This window comes from Rhinichthys klamathensis, unplaced genomic scaffold (genome assembly GCF_029890125.1).
Source record: "Rhinichthys klamathensis goyatoka isolate OS25496 unplaced genomic scaffold, OSU_Roscu_1.1 h1tg000306l_1, whole genome shotgun sequence".
Taxonomy (NCBI): Eukaryota; Metazoa; Chordata; class Actinopteri; order Cypriniformes; family Leuciscidae; genus Rhinichthys; species Rhinichthys klamathensis.
This window is the reverse complement of record NW_026606825.1, coordinates 513504-529954: the sequence shown is the minus strand read 5'-3', so window position 1 is coordinate 529954 and position 16451 is coordinate 513504. Positions and strand designations below refer to the sequence as shown.

The 16451-nt window shown below is 45.6% G+C and overlaps 2 non-coding genes and 2 pseudogenes across 2 annotated transcripts; all 4 read left to right on the top strand.

Moving 5' to 3' along the window:
* Positions 1-2957: 2957 nt before the first annotated feature.
* Positions 2958-3133, top strand: LOC130104271 (U2 spliceosomal RNA; annotated as a pseudogene).
* Positions 3134-3528: 395 nt separating this feature from the next.
* Positions 3529-3692, top strand: LOC130104292 (U1 spliceosomal RNA). Its single transcript, XR_008809478.1, has one exon. It is a non-coding gene; the product is annotated as a U1 spliceosomal RNA (small nuclear RNA).
* A 6577-nt stretch (positions 3693-10269) lies between these two features.
* LOC130104282 (U2 spliceosomal RNA) lies at positions 10270-10447 on the top strand (annotated as a pseudogene).
* Positions 10448-10646: 199 nt separating this feature from the next.
* LOC130104263 (U1 spliceosomal RNA) lies at positions 10647-10804 on the top strand. Its single transcript, XR_008809472.1, has one exon. It is a non-coding gene; the product is annotated as a U1 spliceosomal RNA (small nuclear RNA).
* The last annotated feature ends 5647 nt before the right edge of the window (positions 10805-16451 follow it).

Below are 16451 nucleotides of genomic sequence, written 5' to 3'. Positions count from 1 at the left end.
CAAAAAAGACTACAAAGATATTTTAATCTTTTTAATAATGGTTTTGATTTTAACGATGAAATGAAAGAGGTCAAAAAAGAAATGTCAGTTTTATCCAGTTTCCAAAGTAAAGGGGTTATTTTAAGAAGTAAAGAGAGAGATATAGAAGAAGGTGAAAAATGTACTAGGTATTTTTTAAAAAAGATATTAACAAGGGGAGGGGCTATGACCAGTGTAAAAGTAGAAGGGAGGGATGTAAAAACAACAGAGGAAATTTTAAAAGGGGTTGAGCATTTTTACCAGGAGTTATATAGTCCAAAAGAAGTACATGAAACCGCTCTAAAGGAAGTTTTACATTTTTTAGTCAAGACAGTAAATAGTCCAAATGAGCTTTTAATCCAAGATTTTACCATTTTAGAAACACAAAAAGCACTTAAAGGTTTTAAGAGGGGTAAATCCCCAGGGGCAGATGGACTCCCCCTGGAGTTTTATCTTACCTTTTGGGACATTTTAGCTCACGAACTATTGAATATTTTTAAAGACTTTGAGACCCTTGACAGACTTCCGGACAGTTTTAGAACAGGGATAGTTTCCTTACTTTACAAAAAAGGTGACCGGACTGACTTAAAAAATTGGAGACCTATTACGCTTTTAAATTTTGATTGCAAACTTTTTAGTAAAGTTTTAGCTACACGTATGTCGACCGTTTTAGAGGACGTAATCCACCCGGATCAAGCTTGCGCTGTGCCCAGAAGAAAGATAACAGACAGCCTAGTTCTGATTAGAGATGCCATCTGTTATGCGAGAGACAGAAACATTCGGCTTGTAGCCCTAAATTTAGATTTCGAAAAAGCTTTTGACCGGGTCTCGCACCAGTACCTCTTTCAGGTACTGCAAAAAATGGGCTTTCCAGAGAGGTTTATAGCTTGGGTGGGACTGCTGTATGAGGGCTTAGGCAGCAAAATTCTTGTAAATGGGCATCTTTCCAAAGCTGTAAATATCCACAGCGGTGTCCGTCAGGGGTGTCCTTTATCTCCCCTTCTGTATGTGGCTTGCATTGAGCCACTGGCACAGATCTTGAGAAGGGATACATGGATAAAAGGACTAGACGTACCTGGGACCGGCGGACTGACAGCAACGTGTGTTTTATATATGGACGACATCACTCTTTTAGCCACGGACATTTTATCCATACGAAGAGCAATGGACTTGACTAACTGGTACGGTCGGGCCTCGGGCGCTAAACTTAACAGAAGCAAGTCCGAGGCCCTGCTCTTCGGACCGTGGGACGAGACAGACACAGACGGACTTGATGTAGTTTTTAAGGACACTGATTTTAAGATTTTAGGAGTTAAATTTGACAAGGAAGGGGGTGGACGTGAAAACTGGACGGACTTGCTAGGGAAAGTTAGGAAAAGACTGGGGTTCTGGGGACTACGACAGATGACTTTGGAAGGTAAAGTTTTAATTTTTAAAGCCGTCATTTTACCTCTAATGTCACTTGTCTGTTCTGTTTTTATCCCACATAGGAAATTCCTGAGGAACCTAGAGAGGGCGGTGTTTTACTTTCTGTGGGGGTCCAAGTGGGAAAGATTAAAGAGGGAGGTGGTCAAGAGGAGACCAGAAAACGGCGGAAAAGGCCTCCCAGACCCCCACCTGTTTTTAGGCAGCACTTTCACCGCCCTTCACATCAGATATGCCTTGACCCCATCCAAAGAAAACAAGACGGCAGCTTTCGTACGATTTTGGATGGGGTCCTACTTAAGATTTTTAAAAATTTTACCAGTTGACTTGACAACCCCTGTGTCTTTTAACCTGCCAAAAGAATACAGTTTTATCAAGAAGTTTTTAAAGAAGCACTTTTTAGAGGATCAAGAGGTCAAAGTTCTAACTAACCACAAGGCTCTTGTCTCTCTTGTGCAGGACCGGGAATCAGTGAGTCCAATTCCAGGCCTCACCTTGGGTGAGGCCAAGCAAACTTGGAAGAACGCTGCCCACCCTGCTCTCCGGAACAGGCATAAGGACCTAGCGTGGATGGTGGCCCATGAGATCCTCCCGGTCAGGGCGGTCATGCACTCCAGAGGCATGGCCAAAGACTCAACCTGCCCACGGTCCGGGTGTAATTGCCCGGAGACCGTGCGGCATCTGCTCTGGGAGTGCCGTGCTGCGCGGGACCTGTGGGCCAGGACCAGCCCCCTGGTTTTCCCGAGCCTGCCAGCGGGTGGGGTCCAGATGGACTACAAGCTCGCCATCCTGGGGGTGGGTCAGGGCTTGAAGGACATGACATCAACACAATACACCTCGCTCTGGCTCACCCTCAACCACATCAAGGATGCCATCTGGACCACCAGAAACCTGCTGGTGGGGAAACGCGTTACGGTGCCCCTCCACGCGTGCGAGCAATTAGTTAGATCTACGCTGCAGGAGGCGCCGGACGGCGTCATTCGGATGAGGGGGCTGCGGTCGCACGGAGAGGTCCCGGCCACCACCGTACCTGGCAGCCCGTAGATGCACCCTCACCAACGCCGGCTACGGGAACAGCGGGCCAGCGGGCCGGAGGGAGGGGACCTCCGCTGGGCACTAGAAGCGCTGGGCCGGTTGCCTGTTCCGGAGAGAGGAGTGATGGAATATCTTGATAGGGACTCCCCCCGGTCCTGCACAAGAGATGACTTCCTTTTTAGCATTTTATTTATTCTAAATATATTTATATATATTTATTTATGCTATGATTTAGTTTTATCCTCTAAAGATGTTTCTTAATACTTTTTAACAACAACACATCCACAAAGACTCTTGAAAAACACACATGGACTGAACAAACAAAACACAATCAAAAGGACTTTTAAAACAAAACAAACATGCATACACACATTTTTTTTTTTTTTTTTTTTTTTTTTTTAATGATTCCACTGTGTTTTAATTTCTTTTTAATGTCTTTGTAAGTTGTATGTTGTGAAAACTGTGAAAACTGTGAAAATAAAACTTTTCGAAAGAAAAAAAATCTGTTCTTATCAGTTTAATATCTGATACGTGCCCTACCCGGGCACCATATATTAAATTGCTTTTTGGAGCTGGGAGATGGAATAGGGGCTTGCTCCGTCCACTCCACGCATCGACCCGGTATTGCAGTACTTCTGGGAACGGTGCACCCCCCTAAAGTGTTCAATGAAAGAAATGTTTTGGTGTTATGTGGCAGCAGGTGTTAATGGAAGTAGTGTGTATTGTCGTGTTGTAGGTGATCATATACTATACTAGTAAAGGTAGAATCGTGGTGTAAAAAAAAAAAACTCTGTTCCTATCCGTTTAATATCTGATTCGTCCACTATCCGGGGACTGCGTATTAAATAGATTTTTGGCTCACGGAGCCGGAGCATGAAAAAACAACAAAAAAGCCCGCCACTGCACATTTTTGATGTCTCTCTTATCTCTTGGAGTCTTTACTAACGAGCTGATGAGTTGAATCAGGGGTGTGTGTGTGTTTGATTGTCAAACCGTTGGTGAGGATTGCGAAGAGGGACAGGGTGCTTCTGACTGAAGGCCTGGGAATTCATACTTACCTGGCAGGGGAGACACCATGATCAGGAAGGTGGTTCACCCAGGGCGAGGCTCGGCCATTGCACTCCGGTTGTGCTGACCCCTGCGAATTCCCCAAATGTGGGAATCTCGACTGCATAATTTATGGTAGTGGGGGACTGCGTACGCGCTCTCCCCTGGACACACTGGTTAAAAGAGCAGATTGTTAAAGTTCCACTTATGTTTTTCTTCTTCTTCTTCTGATAGTTGATGACCTAGGAAGTCCAGATAATTTTAACTGCAGTGGTTGATCGGGAGATATAAAACAACCTCTGTGAAAGGAGGTTTTTTGTTTAAATGGATTTGTTTTATTCTTCTTCAAATAATCTCCAATATTTAACAAACGATTTGATTCACAGCAGTTGTCCTGGAGGCAAAGTTGTTCGTAATCAGGAGGTCTATCATGTGGTATGAATACCTTGTGCATGTGTGAAACATCATGTGATATACAGCCGTCTATGGCCGTATTCATGTTGTTGTTTTTTCTGTTTACAGCGCCACCAAGTGGCCAGTCGCCGCATCCCTTTTCACGTGACCACAGGCTGAGCCCGTACACAGGTGTACCGAGTTGGGTGTAATTGTCTCATTCCGTTGGCGAGTTATAGCCATTTAAGTAAAGCCCGCCTCGCCAACTCCCAACGTTTTGGCGTCCGGTCGCCAACGCGAATGGAAATTCCGACTTTTTTCACGATCACTGTTGGCAGTCAGACTCCAGAGAATCTTTCTGCACCGGTTTGGGTCAGATCGGGCAAAAAACCTAGGACTAGTGTGCAAAACTAGGTTTTTCAGAAAATCCAAAATACCCGAAAATCTCGCCAGCGCGACCATCCAATCCGAGGCGTGCGTCTTGTTCGGCCCGAGCCAAGGATTCCGGTCATGTAAGACACTTGGGTCTGCGACGGACGGTCGAGGAGTTACGAGCCATTTCGTACTTTTGATCGCTGCAGCGCCACCCTGGGGCCGATCGGGGCGAGCCTTGGTGATGTTGTAGACCGGGCGGGTACTAGCATCCGTCAGAGTTTCAAGTCTCTACGACGTACGCTTTGGTCTGCCCGCTCACTTTTAGGGCAGAATGTTGATGATCCAAAATCCCAGGTTGCACTCCAGAGTGTCGTGTTGTGCACTCTGTTGTGATCCATTTTCGGTGTGACAACCAATCTGAGCTGAGCTTGTTTGTTGGCGACCTTAGACCCTCTCGCCGCGGCCCAGGTGGGCGTGGCTTTTGCCGGCTCCCCCGCCTCTGCGTCATTGTGTCATCGCTTCTCGGCCTTTTGGCTAAGATCAAGTGGTCTGGTCAGACGTCTGAGACAGCGGTCGCCTCTTGTGGGACCTTGGTCTCGTGTGTTGCTTGTCACACGGGACACACACCCTTCAGGAGGTACATTGACAAGCGGCTTTTAAGTGACGACTCGTTCTACGAGGAATCTTCTTGTTTTAAGGTAAGCGGGTTTTAACTTATTTATTGTATATTTATTGTTGGGTTTTAGCCGCAGCGTGCTGGTGGTGCCTCCAACATGTCGGCTGCTCGTGCCGGCACGAGGAGGCACCACAGCGTGCGTTTTAAATTTAAACCAAAAGAGGATAGCACTCTCCCGGTCATGTCCAGACTGGACTTTTCTAGGAAGTGCATCCAACAGTTACTCGGTTTTAAGGTTGTGGACATAAACTGCCTGTTGACTCTGCCCCTGAACCATGGTTTTGATGTGAGTTTTGCTTCTGCTTCCTTACTAAGTACTTTTTGGACTCGATTTGAAATGTGTAAAGCCAATTTCTCCATGTTCACTGTGGAAAAACTGACTGATAATTCACTGAAAGTTGTGATTGTCAGGTTGTTTAATGAAACAGTTAGTGGAGAAGATATTTCTGTGTGGTTGGCAAGATATTGCTCTATTCGTGGACAACCAGTCAAGGTTTTAGATGAAGACGGTATCTGGAGCTGTGCGTGGAGAGTGCCCATTAAACAATGGGCAGATCCCAACAGCTACCATGGCCTGAGTCAAATACCTTCTATGATTGTGTTGGGAGAGAATAGAGGCTACATCCATTACCAAGGGATGCCCAAGCTATGCCGCAAGTGTGGCAAACTTGGACATCTCGCCGAGGCATGCCAAGAAGTAGTGTGTAGGAAGTGCAGAGAAATTGGGCACATTTTTGAAGAGTGCCAAAATGGCAGAAAGTGCAACCTCTGTGGAGAATCATCCCATCTCTACAGAGACTGCCCTAAAAGTTTTGCCAACAAGTTAAAAAGCTACAAAATGGCCGCCCCACCCAAAGAACAAACAATTGAGGAGGCGGGCCCCGAGGTTTTGGCGGGAAATTCAAACCCTCAGCCAGCCTCAGGGATTGGACAGGAAGGAGGAAGTGGGGCGGCCACAGGGGCGGAGTCAATTCTGGCAGTTGGTGAGGGGGAGGAAGCCAATCCTCAAAATGAAATTGAAAAAGAAGACAGTATGGAGGATGAAGAGGAGGAAATGGCTTCCTCCCTAGTAACCGTGTCTGAGGTTAGTGTGTCCACGAGTGGGAGTGAAACAGATGTTTCGCTCCCCAATGCTCAAGTGCAGAAAAGAACTGCGAGATATCCTCTGGTTCAAACAGAGGAGAAAAAGCTGCGGGTAGCGCATCGGCTAGATAGTTCCCCCCTGGAAGATCTAGCCCGTATGTGGCCCGCAGAATCTCCTAATGAAGTCTCCTTTCTGCATTTCAAGCTAAGAACATCGTCACCAAAGGATTCGCAAGAGGCCCACTCTGCGAGCCCTGAGACGTCAAGCACTTGCCCCCCTGATCCCAGCTCATCTGGGGAAAAGGGAAGGCAAGTGCAACAAGAAATAACATGATTTTAATTATATCTCTGTAGTCCCTTGGTTGCTTTTAAATGTCTCACACCCTTTTAACCATACTGCTCATGGCTCTCACTATCTCCACAATCAATGTGAGAAGTGTGAAGAGCAATACACGAGCACAGAGTGTGTTATCCTTTTTAAAATCTTTTAAGTCAGATGTGTTTTTATTGCAAGAATGTGGTCTGCCTTTTTTAACAAATTACAGGAAGTGGGAGGAGATTTGGACCCCAGGACTTTCCATCTGGAGTGGGTCCAATTTTAACAAAAATGACGGTGTTGCTATTTTAATAAAAAATCCCCATGTTTTGGTGAAGGGCAGCACTGTGGTGAGGGACGGGCGGGCAATTTTAGCTAGTCTGACTTTTTTAGGTAAGGATTTTAACATTTTAAATGTGTATGGTTTTACAGGTAAAAACAACAGGTATGAGCTTTTAGAAGACCTGCAGCCCCACATGCTAGGTAGGGCTCCCCTAGTGGTAGCAGGGGATTTTAATTGTGTTTTATCAAGACAGGATAGAAAGAGGGTAGGAGAGGATTTAAAGGTCGACAAGACATCGGTTTTATTACAAAATATAGTCAAAGATTTTAAGTTAGTTGACTGCTTTAAAACAATGCATCAAAGAGAGGAGGGCTTCACCTGGTTCAGTGGTGATGGCGCCAGAGCCTCTCGAATTGACTATGTTTTTACAAGGGACTGCCCGCCGACCGATGCTACATTGAGCCCCCTCTTCTTTTCTGATCACATGATGCTCTCCTGCACCCTTTCACTACCCACGGGTGTGACTGTAGGGGGAGGGCTGTGGAAGCTGAACTGTTCCCTATTAGAGGATGAGGAAGTGATTAGTGAATATAGGGAGCAGTTCAGCCAATGGCAGACCCTCCAAGACTTTTTCGACTCACGTGCACAGTGGTGGGAGATGGTGAAACAAAGGACAGGACGGTTTTTTAAACAAATTGGAAAAGAAAAAAAGAATAAAGAAAAAAGACGCATGATGGGGCTGCAAAAACGACTGCAGAGATATTTTAACCTTTTAAACAGTGGATTGGATTTTACAGAAGAAATTAAAGAATTAAAGAAAGAAACGTCAGATTTGTCCGAAACAAAGAGTAAAGGTGTCATTTTAAGATGTAAGGAGAGAGAAATAGAAGAAGGGGAAAAGTGTACTAGATATTTTTTTAAAAAGACAATATCACGGGGAGGGTCAATTAATACTTTAAAAACTTTTACAGGTGGGGAGGCAAATACAACAGATCTGATTTTAGGGGAAATTGAAAGTTTTTACAATAATTTATACAGCACTAAAGAGGTACACAATAGCATCTTAGAGGAAGTTTTAGGGTTTTTAGACAAAAAGCTAAAGAGTCCAGATGTGCTTTTATCCCAAGATTTTACTCCTTTAGAAATGCACAAAGCGCTAAAAGGTTTTAAAAAGGGGAAGTCCCCAGGCTTGGATGGACTCCCCTTTGAGTTTTATCTGACTTTCTGGGACATTTTAGCACACGACTTAATGACAGTTTTTAAAGAACTTGAGACTCTTGACAGACTTCCAGACAGCTTTAGAGTAGGGATAGTTACATTACTATACAAAAAAGGGGACAAGACTGACTTGAGAAACTGGCGACCAATCACTCTTTTAAATTATGATTGTAAACTTTTTAGTAAGATTTTAGCTACACGTATGTCGACTGTTTTAGAGGACGTAATCCACCTGGATCAAGCATGCGCTGTGCCCGGCAGGAAGATCACGGACAGCCTGGTACTGATCAGAGACGCCATCTGTTTTGCGAGAGACAGAAACATTCGGCTAGTAGTCCTAAATTTAGATTTCGAAAAAGCCTTTGAGCGCGTCTCGCACCAGTTCCTTTTTAAGGTACTGGGTAAAATGGGGTTTCCAGGGAGGTTCATAGCCTGGGTGGGACTGCTGTACAACGATCTGTCTAGCAGAATTTTGGTTAACGGGCATTTATCCAAAGCTGTAAAACTCTACAGCGGCGTCCGTCAGGGGTGTCCTTTATCTCCCCTTCTGTATGTGGCTTGTATTGAGCCACTGGCACAAATCTTGAGAAGGGATAAATGGATTAAAGGACTAGACATCCCAGGGACTGGTGGACTGACGGCGACTTGTGTTTTATATATGGATGACGTGACCCTTTTAGCGACTGACCTTTTATCAGTACGAAGAGCAATGGACTTGACTGACTGGTACGGTCGGGCCTCGGGCGCCAAGCTCAATAGGAGTAAGTCCGAGGCCCAGCTCTTCGGGCCGTGGGGGAACGTAGACACAGTTGGACTAGATTTGGATTTTAAAGACAATGATTTGAAAATTTTAGGTGTAAAATTTGACAGAGAGGGTGGAGGACAAGGAAACTGGACTGACATGTTAGGGAAAGTCAGGCAAAGACTGGGCTTTTGGGGACTGAGACAATTGACGTTTGAAGGCAAGATTTTAATTTTTAAAGCAGTGATTTTACCACTAATTTTACTTGTCTGTTCTGTTTTTAGTCCCCCAAGACGATTCCTGGCCAAGCTGGAGAGGGCGGTATTTTATTTCCTGTGGGGGTCCAAGTGGGAACGACTAAAGAGGGAGGTCGTCAAAAAGAAAAAAGAAAATGGCGGGAAAGGCCTCCCAGACCCCCACCTGTTTTTAGGCAGCCGCTTTGCCGCCCTCCACATCCAATACGCCCTGACCCCATCCAGAGAACACAAGACAGCAGCCATGACCCGATTCTGGATGGGGTCATACCTAAGAACTTTGAGAATTTTACCCATTGATCTTAAAAGTCCAGTGTCTTTTAATTTGTCAAAAGAGCATAGTTTTATTAAGAAATTTTTAAAGAAATATCTTTTAGAGACAAATGATGCCACCATTTTAACTAACCATAAGTCTCTTATCTCTCTTGTGCAGGATCGGGAATCGGTGAGTCCGGTTCCAGGCCTCACACTAGGTGAGGCCAAAGACGTTTGGAGGAACGCAGCCCACCCAGCTCTCCAGAACAGGCTGAAAGACTTGTCGTGGATGGTGGCTCATGAGATCCTCCCGGTCAGGGCGGTCATGCACTCCAGAGGCATGGCCAAAAACTCCACCTGCCCACGGTCCGGATGTGGTTCCCCGGAGACCGTCTACCATCTGCTCTGGGAGTGCGGCGCTGCGCGGGACCTGTGGGCCAAGACCGGCCCCCTGTTTTTCCCGTGCCTGCCAGCGGGTGGGGCCCAGGTGGACTACAAGCTCGCCATCCTGGGGCTGGGTCAGGGCTTGAAGGAGCTAACATCAAAGCAATTCACCTCGCTCTGGCTCACCCTAAACATGATCAAGGATGCCATCTGGGTCACCAGAAACCTGCTGGTGGGGAAACGCGTTACGGTGCCCCTCCACGCGTGCGAGCAACTGATAAAATCAACGCTGCAGGAGGCGCCGGACGTCGTTATTCGGATGGGGGGGTCGGGCCACACGGGGAAGGTCCCGGCCGCCACCGACCCTGGCCGCCCGTAGATGCACCCTCACCACACCGGCTACGGGAACAGCGGGCCAGCGGGCCGGAGGAGAGGGGATCTCCGCTGGGCACCGGAAGCGGGGAGTCTGGAGCCTGTTCTGGAGACCTGGAGTGAATGGACAATCTTGATAGGGACTCACCCTCGATCCTGTACAAGAGATGTTTTATTTGGCATGTTTTATTTGTTTTACAGTTTTAATTGCATTTATTTTCATCCATTTAACTTTCTTTTAAACAACAAATATCAACATACATGGACTTTTAAACTACACACCACACAAAACTGATTTTTAAACGTTAAATATGTAATTTTTGTTTTAAAACATGTGATTTTTAAGAAAGGAAAAAAAAATGTGGAAATGGAAATAATGGAAAAACTGTGACAATAAACTTTTTTCGAAAGAAAAAAATCTGTTCTTATCAGTTTAATATCTGATACGTGCCCTACCCGGGCACCATATATTAAATTGCTTTTTGGAGCTGGGAGATGGAATAGGGGCTTGCTCCGTCCACTCCACGCATCGACCCGGTATTGCAGTACTTCTGGGAACGGTGCACCCCCCTAAAGTGTTCAATGAAAGAAATGTTTTGGTGTTATGTGGCAGCAGGTGTTAATGGAAGTAGTGTGTATTGTCGTGTTGTAGGTGATCATATACTATACTAGTAAAGGTAGAATCGTGGTGTAAAAAAAAAAAACTCTGTTCCTATCCGTTTAATATCTGATTCGTCCACTATCCGGGGACTGCGTATTAAATAGATTTTTGGCTCACGGAGCCGGAGCATGAAAAAACAACAAAAACAACAAAAAAATGGCTCGGCCATTGCACTCCGGTTGTGCTGACCCCTGCGAATTCCCCAAATGTGGGAATCTCGACTGCATAATTTATGGTAGTGGGGGACTGCGTACGCGCTCTCCCCTGGACACACTGGTTAAAAGAGCAGATTGTTAAAGTTCCACTTATGTTTTTCTTCTTCTTCTTCTGATAGTTGATGACCTAGGAAGTCCAGATAATTTTAACTGCAGTGGTTGATCGGGAGATATAAAACAACCTCTGTGAAAGGAGGTTTTTTCTTTTTTGTTTAAATGGATTTGTTTTATTCTTCTTCAAATAATCTCCAATATTTAACAAACGATTTGATTCACAGCAGTTGTCCTGGAGGCAAAGTTGTTCGTAATGAGGAGGTCTATCATGTGGTATGAATACCGTGTGCATGTGTGAAACATCATGTGATATACAGCCGTCTATGGCCGTATTCATGTTGTTGTTTTTTCTGTTTACAGCGCCACCAAGTGGCCAGTCGCCGCATCCCTTTTCACGTGACCACAGGCTGAGCCCGTACACAGGTGTACCGAGTTGGGTGTAATTGTCTCATTCCGTTGGCGAGTTATAGCCATTTAAGTAAAGCCCGCCTCGCCAACTCCCAACGTTTTGGCGTCCGGTCGCCAACGCGAATGGAAATTCCGACTTTTTTCACGATCACTGTTGGCAGTCAGACTCCAGAGAATCTTTCTGCACCGGTTTGGGTCAGATCGGGCAAAAAACCTAGGACTAGTGTGCAAAAGTAGGTTTTTCAGAAAATCCAAAATACCCGAAAATCTCGCCAGCGCGACCATCCAATCCGAGGCGTGCGTCTTGTTCGGCCCGAGCCAAGGATTCCGGTCATGTAAGACACTTGGGTCTGCGACGGACGGTCGAGGAGTTACGAGCCATTTCGTACTTTTGATCGCTGCAGCGCCACCCTGGGGCCGATCGGGGCGAGCCTTGGTGATGTTGTAGACCGGGCGGGTACTAGCATCCGTCAGAGTTTCAAGTCTCTACGACGTACGCTTTGGTCTGCCCGCTCACTTTTAGGGCAGAATGTTGATGATCCAAAATCCCAGGTTGCACTCCAGAGTGTCGTGTTGTGCACTCTGTTGTGATCCATTTTCGGTGTGACAACCAATCTGAGCTGAGCTTGTTTGTTGGCGACCTTAGACCCTCTCGCCGCGGCCCAGGTGGGCGTGGCTTTTGCAGGCTCCCCCGCCTCTGCGTCATTGTGTCATCGCTTCTCGGCCTTTTGGCTAAGATCAAGTGGTCTGGTCAGACGTCTGAGACAGCGGTCGCCTCTTGTGGGACCTTGGTCTCGTGTGTTGCTTGTCACACGGGACACACACCCTTCAGGAGGTACATTGACAAGCGGCTTTTAAGTGACGACTCGTTCTACGAGGAATCTTCTTGTTTTAAGGTAAGCAGGTTTTAACTTATTTATTGTATATTTATTGTTGGGTTTTAGCCGCAGCGTGCTGGTGGTGCCTCCAACATGTCGGCTGCTCGTGCCGGCACGAGGAGGCACCACAGCGTGCGTTTTAAATTTAAACCAAAAGAGGATAGCGCTCTCCCGGTCATGTCCAGACTGGACTTTTCTAGGAAGTGCATCCAACAGTTACTCGGTTTTAAGGTTGTGGACATAAACTGCCTGTTGACTCTGCCCCTGAACCATGGTTTTGATGTGAGTTTTGCTTCTGCTTCCTTACTAAGTACTTTTTGGACTCGATTTGAAATGTGTAAAGCCAATTTCTCCATGTTCACTGTGGAAAAACTGACTGATAATTCACTGAAAGTTGTGATTGTCAGGATGTTTAATGAAACAGTTAGTGGAGAAGATATTTCTGTGTGGTTGGCAAGATATTGCTCTATTCGTGGACAACCAGTCAAGGTTTTAGATGAAGACGGTATCTGGAGCTGTGCGTGGAGAGTGCCCATTAAACAATGGGCAGATCCCAACAGCTACCATGGCCTGAGTCAAATACCTTCTATGATTGTGTTGGGAGAGAATAGAGGCTACATCCATTACCAAGGGATGCCCAAGCTATGCCGCAAGTGTGGCAAACTTGGACATCTCGCCGAGGCATGCCAAGAAGTAGTGTGTAGGAAGTGCAGAGAAATTGGGCACATTTTTGAAGAGTGCCAAAATGGCAGAAAGTGCAACCTCTGTGGAGAATCATCCCATCTCTACAGAGACTGCCCTAAAAGTTTTGCCAACAAGTTAAAAAGCTACAAAATGGCCGCCCCACCCAAAGAACAAACAATTGAGGAGGCGGGCCCCGAGGTTTTGGCGGGAAATTCAAACCCTCAGCCAGCCTCAGGGATTGGACAGGAAGGAGGAAGTGGGGCGGCCACAGGGGCGGAGTCAATTCTGGCAGTTGGTGAGGGGGAGGAAGCCAATCCTCAAAATGAAATTGAAAAAGAAGACAGTATGGAGGATGAAGAGGAGGAAATGGCTTCCTCCCTAGTAACCGTGTCTGAGGTTAGTGTGTCCACGAGTGGGAGTGAAACAGATGTTTCGCTCCCCAATGCTCAAGTGCAGAAAAGAACTGCGAGATATCCTCTGGTTCAAACAGAGGAGAAAAAGCTGCGGGTAGCGCATCGGCTAGATAGTTCCCCCCTGGAAGATCTAGCCCGTATGTGGCCCGCAGAATCTCCTAATGAAGTCTCCTTTCTGCATTTCAAGCTAAGAACATCGTCGCCAAAGGATTCGCAAGAGGCCCACTCTGCGAGCCCTGAGGCGTCAAGCACTTGCCCCCCTGATCCCAGCTCATCTGGGGAAAAGGGAAGGCAAGTGCAACAAGAAATAACATGATTTTAATTTTATCTCTGTAGTCCCTTGGTTGCTTTTAAATGTCTCACACCCTTTTAACCATACTGCTCATGGCTCTCGCTATCTCCACAATCAATGTGAGAAGTGTGAAGAGCAATACACGAGCACAGAGTGTGTTATCCTTTTTAAAATCTTTTAAGTCAGATGTGTTTTTATTGCAAGAATGTGGTCTGCCTTTTTTAACAAATTACAGGAAGTGGGAGGAGATTTGGACCCCAGGACTTTCCATCTGGAGTGGGTCCAATTTTAACAAAAATGACGGTGTTGCTATTTTAATAAAAAATCCCCATGTTTTGGTGAAGGGCAGCACTGTGGTGAGGGACGGGCGGGCAATTTTAGCTAGTCTGACTTTTTTAGGTAAGGATTTTAACATTTTAAATGTGTATGGTTTTACAGGTAAAAACAACAGGTATGAGCTTTTAGAAGACCTGCAGCCCCACATGCTAGGTAGGGCTCCCCTAGTGGTAGCAGGGGATTTTAATTGTGTTTTATCAAGACAGGATAGAAAGAGGGTAGGAGAGGATTTAAAGGTCGACAAGACATCGGTTTTATTATAAAATATAGTCAAAGATTTTAAGTTAGTTGACTGCTTTAAAACAATGCATCAAAGAGAGGAGGGCTTCACCTGGTTCAGTGGTGATGGCGCCAGAGCCTCTCGAATTGACTATGTTTTTACAAGGGACTGCCCGCCGACCGATGCTACATTGAGCCCCCTCTTCTTTTCTGATCACATGATGCTCTCCTGCACCCTTTCACTACCCACGGGTGTGACTGTAGGGGGAGGGCTGTGGAAGCTGAACTGTTCCCTATTAGAGGATGAGGAAGTGATTAGTGAATATAGGGAGCAGTTCAGCCAATGGCAGACCCTCCAAGACTTTTTTCGACTCACGTGCACAGTGGTGGGAGATGGTGAAACAAAGGACAGGAAGGTTTTTTAAACAAATTGGAAAAGAAAAAAAGAATAAAGAAAAAAGACGCATGATGGGGCTGCAAAAACGACTGCAGAGATATTTTAACCTTTTAAACAGTGGATTGGATTTTACAGAAGAAATTAAAGAATTAAAGAAAGAAACGTCAGATTTGTCCGAAACAAAGAGTAAAGGTGTCATTTTAAGATGTAAGGAGAGAGAAATAGAAGAAGGGGAAAAGTGTACTAGATATTTTTTTAAAAAGACAATATCACGGGGAGGGTCAATTAATACTTTAAAAACTTTTACAGGTGGGGAGGCAAATACAACAGATCTGATTTTAGGGGAAATTGAAAGTTTTTACAATAATTTATACAGCACTAAAGAGGTACACAATAGCATCTTAGAGGAAGTTTTAGGGTTTTTAGACAAAAAGCTAAAGAGTCCAGATGTGCTTTTATCCCAAGATTTTACTCCTTTAGAAATGCACAAAGCGCTAAAAGGTTTTAAAAAGGGGAAGTCCCCAGGCTTGGATGGACTCCCCTTTGAGTTTTATCTGACTTTCTGGGACATTTTAGCACACGACTTAATGACAGTTTTTAAAGAACTTGAGACTCTTGACAGACTTCCAGACAGCTTTAGAGTAGGGATAGTTACATTACTATACAAAAAAGGGGACAAGACTGACTTGAGAAACTGGCGACCAATCACTCTTTTAAATTATGATTGTAAACTTTTTAGTAAGATTTTAGCTACACGTATGTCGACTGTTTTAGAGGACGTAATCCACCTGGATCAAGCATGCGCTGTGCCCGGCAGGAAGATCACGGACAGCCTGGTACTGATCAGAGACGCCATCTGTTTTGCGAGAGACAGAAACATTCGGCTAGTAGTCCTAAATTTAGATTTCGAAAAAGCCTTTGACCGCGTCTCGCACCAGTTCCTTTTTAAGGTACTGGGTAAAATGGGGTTTCCAGGGAGGTTCATAGCCTGGGTGGGACTGCTGTACAACGATCTGTCTAGCAGAATTTTGGTTAACGGGCATTTATCCAAAGCTGTAAAACTCTACAGCGGCGTCCGTCAGGGGTGTCCTTTATCTCCCCTTCTGTATGTGGCTTGTATTGAGCCACTGGCACAAATCTTGAGAAGGGATAAATGGATTAAAGGACTAGACATCCCAGGGACTGGTGGACTGACGGCGACTTGTGTTTTATATATGGATGACGTGACCCTTTTAGCGACTGACCTTTTATCAGTACGAAGAGCAATGGACTTGACTGACTGGTACGGTCGGGCCTCGGGCGCCAAGCTCAATAGGAGTAAGTCCGAGGCCCAGCTCTTCGGGCCGTGGGGGAACGTAGACACAGTTGGACTAGATTTGGATTTTAAAGACAATGATTTGAAAATTTTAGGTGTAAAATTTGACAGAGAGGGTGGAGGACAAGGAAACTGGACTGACATGTTAGGGAAAGTCAGGCAAAGACTGGGCTTTTGGGGACTGAGACAATTGACGTTTGAAGGCAAGATTTTAATTTTTAAAGCAGTGATTTTACCACTAATTTTACTTGTCTGTTCTGTTTTTAGTCCCCCAAGACGATTCCTGGCCAAGCTGGAGAGGGCGGTATTTTATTTCCTGTGGGGGTCCAAGTGGGAACGACTAAAGAGGGAGGTCGTCAAAAAGAAAAAAGAAAATGGCGGGAAAGGCCTCCCAGACCCCCACCTGTTTTTAGGCAGCCGCTTTGCCGCCCTCCACATCCAATACGCCCTGACCCCATCCAGAGAACACAAGACAGCAGCCATGACCCGATTCTGGATGGGGTCATACCTAAGAACTTTGAGAATTTTACCCATTGATCTTAAAAGTCCAGTGTCTTTTAATTTGTCAAAAGAGCATAGTTTTATTAAGAAATTTTTAAAGAAATATCTTTTAGAGACAAATGATGCCACCATTTTAACTAACCATAAGTCTCTTATCTCTCTTGTGCAGGATCGGGAATCGGTGAGTCCGGTTCCAGGCCTC